The sequence below is a fragment of the Pteropus vampyrus genome, unplaced genomic scaffold (genome assembly GCF_000151845.1).
Source record: "Pteropus vampyrus isolate Shadow unplaced genomic scaffold, Pvam_2.0 Scaffold33, whole genome shotgun sequence".
NCBI lineage: Eukaryota > Metazoa > Chordata > Mammalia > Chiroptera > Pteropodidae > Pteropus > Pteropus vampyrus.
Window position 1 is genome coordinate 4,071,629 of NW_011888814.1, and position 6,791 is coordinate 4,078,419.

Here is a 6,791-nt window from a genome sequence, read left to right on the forward strand (position 1 = left end):
TACACTAATGTTCTCGCCAAATTTCTACCTTAAATATTAACTTTTCAAGTAATTATAACATCGGTTGATGCTCTGGGATAATTGAATAAAGGATGCCCAGTGTAAGAGTGTAATTGGTTTGTACCATTTCATAAGTACATGAAATACACCTGAATTTATTCAATGATTCATTTTTACTTTTGTGAAGGTGAGCATAAAAATAAATTGAAGTTATACTGCTTCCTAATGAAATACCTCTAATGCTAGAAAAAGATGAATGCACAGTAATAAAATAGAATATGTGTGTTTTGGCAATGATATTTAAGGAAACAGGTGTGTGACCTGAATAGCTATAGGTGGTCTGTTTTCTGGTTGAGAATCAATTCGTGCATTTGACCTGAAAGGAAAGTATTAACTCTTTCGAGTCCCAGATGAAATCATTCTTTCTTTGAACAAACATTGTTTGAGTACCCACTCTAGGCTCTGCAGTTTTCTGAGTAGATAAAAACAATAAAAGTTAATCCTTGAGGGGATGCACATGAAACAGACATGAGCAAAATAAGAAATTATGGTAATATGTATGCTCTCATAGTAATAGAGAAAAAAATTCACAAACTATTCTTTAAGTGTTTTGGAAGTGGGCAGTCTATTATCTTTTGTGGTATAGTTATAGCTAAAGTTATATTACAACAGAGAGAAGAATCTTTTCAAGTCAAATGGAAGGACTGTTTTTGCAAGTATGTATGGGAAAACTGTCAACTCACAAACCCAGCTAATAAAAACAGTATGCATTTGCAAAAGTTAGATACAAACAACAAATTATTTTTGAGACTTCAAGATGAGTATTTATATCTTATGAAGCAATAATCTTCCTGGCAACTACATTTAAATCGCTTTCCTCCCTTTGCTCAGCTTTTTCTTTTGCTCCTCTCCAGCTAGAATTTGAGTTCCAGCAGAGAATTCAAGGACTCCACTTTTTACACATAATGGGTAAAAATATATGCAGATGACCAGCACAAATTGACCAGTAAATGCGTAGTTCACACTGATACAGTGACACACATATACACACAAGATACCTACACACACGATATAGTCCAAGGAATATGGCAAAGATTAAAGAAAATAATACATGCAAAGTACTGAAAGACTATCTGAAAGAGTAAATTCTCAGTAAATGTCAAGTATTTTATTGTTATTTGCATTTATTTACTGGGTTTTACATAACTTAGAATTTGTACTTCTAAATTATTTGCCTTGAAACAACCAGACTAAGAAACTCCCAAATATGTGCTGTTTTATTAAAATCTCAAAGATTTCATAATTTTTATAAGAAGGTTGACTCCACAATAAGACGATACTTTTCTTCTGTCCCTATTCAATCTGTGAGTATTCGTCAACGATCGAGTATAGTCTGTTCTTTAATTTTCCATTTTCTGCAAAATTTGGAGGAAGTATTGGATATTTGAGTTGGTTGTGAAGTACAGGGAGGAAAGAAAGATAGAAACATGCTGTAACCTTTGTGCTCGGAATGTCATGAGAAAAGTCTTGCATTAATTCAAGATATATAATGTATGTGATGATTACTGTGGTCTCCTAGAGAAGCAAATATCTTGTCTAGAAAATTATACTTTTTGTTTGTTTTAGCACCTACAGGATCTGATATTCCGAGGTGGTTTCCCATCCAAGTACTAATCCGGCCCGACCCTGCTTAGCTTCCGAGATCAGATGAGATCTGGCACATTCAGGGTGGCATGGCCATAGATGGATGTATGTATTTTTAATGTTAATAGAGACACAAACTATGTGAACTTTTTGTGGGAATGGATAAAATCTAGGAACGATGCTCGTAAATGGATAAAACAATAGAGATTTATTTTCCCCTCTAGTTTTCAGAGGAGTTTTTTTGCACTTATATTGACTATTGTTAAATATATTTTATGCCAGTCAATAACATTTATTGAGTGCCTATTCTCTGTTAAGCTCTATACCAGGACACTATAAAGACAGCATTGCATTGATTGACTGGAAATTCAACTAATGACTCATTTAAGAGATGAGAATTCCACAGCTGTGAAAAATTTACACCATTTCAACAATAATGCTCAAGAAAATTAAACTAAATTGAAGAAGAGTGTTTATTGGACAAAATTATAAAGGATAGTCAAATGATATCAAGTGGGAAAAATAAAGATATGTCTTTATTAACTACTTACTATTACTGTGGTCTGTAGCAATAATTAACAAATTTCTTTTCAGGACCCATTTACACTGGTAAAAGTTATTAAGGACCCCAAAGATATTTTGGTTATGTGGGTTATATTTATTAGTGTTTCTAATATTAGAAAATAAAACTAAGGAAATTTAGAAACAGCTTTTTATTCATTTAAAATAACAAATTTATTACATAACACAATTACATATTTTGATCAAAAAAGCCACTATATTTTCAAAATAAAAGGTTGAGTGGGAAGAGTGGCATTATTTTATACAAAACAAATCTTTTTAAAGTCTGACTTAAGAAGATTCATGTGGATTCTTATATCTGCTTGCAGTTAACCTGTTGCAATATATCGTTTTGTTTGAAATAGATGAAGAAAATATAACCTCATAGATATGTAGTTGAAAAAGGGAGGGGCATTTTAATAGACTATTTATGTAATTGTAGATATTCTTTGATATTACACCAAAACTCAATAAGTGGTAGTTTATTTAACGTTAGTTGCACTGTCTAACCTGAAATCACATCAATAAACTTTTTTACTCTGTGATATTAAAAAAATTCATTAATCTGTCTTGCAACTTAAACGAACCTTTTACTGATGCATGATTTGTGATGTCATTCATTGGTTATTTGGAAAATATTGGATCCTTGGGTAATGTAGGTTGTCCAAAAGTTAAAACTTTTTATTTTATTATATAGTTTACAAAACTTACATTTGTTAAAAGTACGATCGCATCAAAAAAGTTGTTAAGTACTGGAAAACTATCAAGCTCATAGTGACAGATACAAATTTTACAAAATTTTAATTTTTGCTTGATAGCTTGAATTTTATCACTGGCAACAATATTGTCAGTTGTTTTCCTTAAAGTGACAAGCTCACTTCATTGACTTTTGAGAAAATGTCTGCCAAATAGCTAAGTATGAATAACTATAATTTGTTTGTCAAGTTGTTTTCTTAAGGAAAAAATGGTGTTCTGTGAAAATGCAGCTACTTTATAACTCAAACCGGTGCTACTTCTTCAGACAACCACTGTATTTCACTTTGCAGAAATGTTTTATGTAAGCTTCCCATTGACCTCACAGGGTAGTTTTCAATGTGTACCAAAGGGTTGAGATTTAACAAAATTAATACTTTTTACTGCTTAATCAGGAATATTCATAAGTAAAAATGGCTTTTTTTCCCTGTGTGAAGAACACAGTGATTACTTACTAGTAGATTTTGGTGCCATCGTCTTGAGCCATGCTAAAGCTCCACTGTGAATTCACTGTTGCTTCTGTATCATCTATGCAGTGTCAACGCAGCAAAAAAGACAAATACTTGCATAAATATTTTAGTATTTGTATGAAAATAGTTTCAGCCTCACAGACTTCCTCGATAGGGTCTCAGGAACTTCTAGGGGTTTGAAGACCATATTTTGAGAATCATTAGTCTTCATGTCAGGTCTATAATTTTACTATTGCATAACTAACACATTGTTGTTACTTAACAAATATTCATTCTCAAATATTCTTCTCTGCCTGATTTAAGGATAAAGTACACTATATTGAACAAATATATCCTGTGGATCTTATTTCAGTTAAAGATATAAGTTGAGAAAATGTTTACATTCATATTTAAATAATCAGATATCTAAATTTTTCATGAATTTTTATGCAAGCCCTTAAAAAATCAAAGCATTTGTATTAAATTAACCCACATAACCAAAATATCTTTTGGGTCTTTAATTACCTTTAACAGGGTATATGGATCCTGAGAACAAGTTTATTAATTATTGCTACAGACCAAAGTAATAGTAAGTAGTTAATAAAGACATATCTTTATTTTTCCCCACTTGATATTCGACTATCCCTTGTAATTTTGTCCAATAAATTAATCAGACCATTCCAGAACATTAAGAAAATATTTTAAAAATAAAGATAACTTATCATTTGAAAACAAGAAAAATTAATTTAACATCGAAGGAATAACTTAATTTTATTATATCAATGACAAGTTTATATTTGAAGCAAAACTTAGAAATTTAGTCAAGAGTCTACATTACATACAAAATGATTACTAATAGGACATTAGAGCCTGTACTTCTGTGTGGATAAAGCCAAAAATTCTGTGTTGTTAACATGATATTTTCACATCTCAAACTAAAGTAAATAACATGAAAATAAAACCTATATAAAAATAAACCAATAAGAACCTGTTTATTTACACTGATATTTTAACATAATTTAATTGGGGGAGGGGTAAAATTATAGAGGCTTAAAATTAAAAAATATATTGTGTCCATGGACTTTTTCTAAGGAGCTTTTCCAAAGCTTTTATAATGGAGTTCAAGACACCAAAAAACTATGAACCACTAAATCAGTGTTTTGATTAGAGTGGAATAATTCTACACTATATGAATGTGGTAAATCAGGCAATGCCTCAGATCCATCTATGATAACTAAGGTGAACTAAATAAAGCTATGAACTATACATATGTAATTATACTTTAATAATTAATTGGGAAGTTTTGGTCATCAGTTTTTCTAAAATCTCATTAACCTGGCTATTTATTCTACATTAAAATAAGAAGAAGGATTAGGAGGTGTTTATTCAAAAATATCTGTAGCTAAAATCTGAACAAAACTGGCATACATCACTTATGAAAATATTTAAATGGTTAATAAATATAGGAGACTTTATTACCAGTTATATAGTATCAGCAGGTAGTTAAATAGGTGTATTGTCATACCTAAATTTCTCGGCACTCTTTAGAAAGTGTGACCCATGGCTCGTAAGAACACTTCTACCTCTCAGGTGTTTTGTTGTTTTAAAGCATCTATGTAAGGTGATAACTGGTGATGTTCCAATATCATTTAGTGACAGACAATATTCTGGACTACCTGCCTTATTTCACAAGGTTATGAATTTGTATGATAATAACAGCCATTTATTTTTCTTCTTATTAGAGTTCTTCATTTTGAAAGGAAAAAAGAATTACAAATCTTGATTTGTGCCTTTATTTATCACATGCCATTACAAACACACATTCATACACACAGATCCACACACACATTCAAGTTATTCAATATTGCATCTTTTTCTTATTGCTACATTAAAATATTCTCCTCCTACAATTTTTTTTATACTGATAAAGCTTTTCCATTCCCAAACTTAAAGACTTTTGTTTCCAAATTTTACAAATATAGAAATATCCATAAGATGGTGCTGTATCTTAAATTTATTTGGTCACATATTCGAATGTTAAAATATATTATTACAAATATGGTTTTAAAACTAGATTAGAGTTCAATCTTTAGTAAGTCTTATGCTGTAGAGCTGTCAATATAAATGTAATCAGAATCTTTATATAACTTGTTTTTCATGTATTATACAATTGCTAAAGTATCTTTGTCCCAGTTTTAGTTGCCAACTACAGGTGGAAAAAATAATTGAAATTCTTATTTCAACTGATGTTCTCTGAAAAATGGCCACTTTGCACATTAGACAAATGAAGCAGTTGAATTATATACAGTATTAATTTCTACCAAGGTCAGTAATAGTCTTTAAAAGTCTTTTGAAACATTCGAGTTGATAGAAATTAGAAATGACATTGCATGTAAGCACTTCCTTTCAAAAGTTCAAGAAATATAAAGGAATTAACTCAAACTTTTCTATACCTAGTAAGATTATTTACCCAGTGAGGGAAAGGTAATTTAAGATATGCCAATTGTATAATGTATTTCTGATTTAGGGTGATGCGATCAGGAGAAATAATACTTCACATGCCATTTTATTATCACTCATAAACAGATTTAATAAACAGTGTGCTTAAAAATTGGTTATAGAAGTCTTTATTTTAGAGATGACCAATCTTATGCCAAAGGAATAGAAACCATGTAGTGGAGGTGACAAGGAAAAATGTGTTCATGAAAGAAAGCATCTGGAGTTACAAAGGGCAATAATATCTATTTAGGTGTATCTTGGACAGGAACCAAGTCCCCATCACATAATCACATAAAAATTTCAAAATATTTACTGCTATGATTTGGGGCATATTTAATTTTAGAGAGTTGCTTTTCCATCAGTTGTTCAGAATTTTTTCTCCCTTTGAACAGTGCCATCTTCTGAATGACAGCATCATTACACATCTTAATCCAGATGTTACAATTTTGCAGAAAACTTCAAATACACTGGTAATGATTACAAAGTAGTAGTGAACAGAGAATTCTGTATAGCATTATGTTGCAAAATAACAAAATTTAGTGAATGTTATTATTAAGAATATATACATTTAAGCTAAATTTTGTATCAACAAAATATCAAAATATACTGGTACTCTAAAAAAATCATAAAATCATTCTAAGAAATATGTGATACCACATTTGTGAGGACATTTTTACCTTTTCAAAACTTTCCCGGAATTCAACTTTTTAAATTTTTTATCAACATAGACATTTTTCTCATACTAAACTAGAATGTCTAAATAATACTGGGGTTTATATAAAGAAAATAATGTAGCAAAATTTATATTTCTGTGATTTAGAATAAAAAATTAAAATTAAGAAACTAAAGTCAAGTAATATTGAAAAACACTTTCATTAAGATAAT

The 6,791-nt window shown here is 30.2% G+C and overlaps 1 pseudogene; it reads right to left on the bottom strand.

Moving 5' to 3' along the window:
• Positions 1–1,626: 1,626 nt before the first annotated feature.
• On the bottom strand, positions 1,627–1,745 carry LOC111738015 (annotated as a pseudogene).
• Between the last annotated feature and the right edge of the window lie 5,046 nt (positions 1,746–6,791).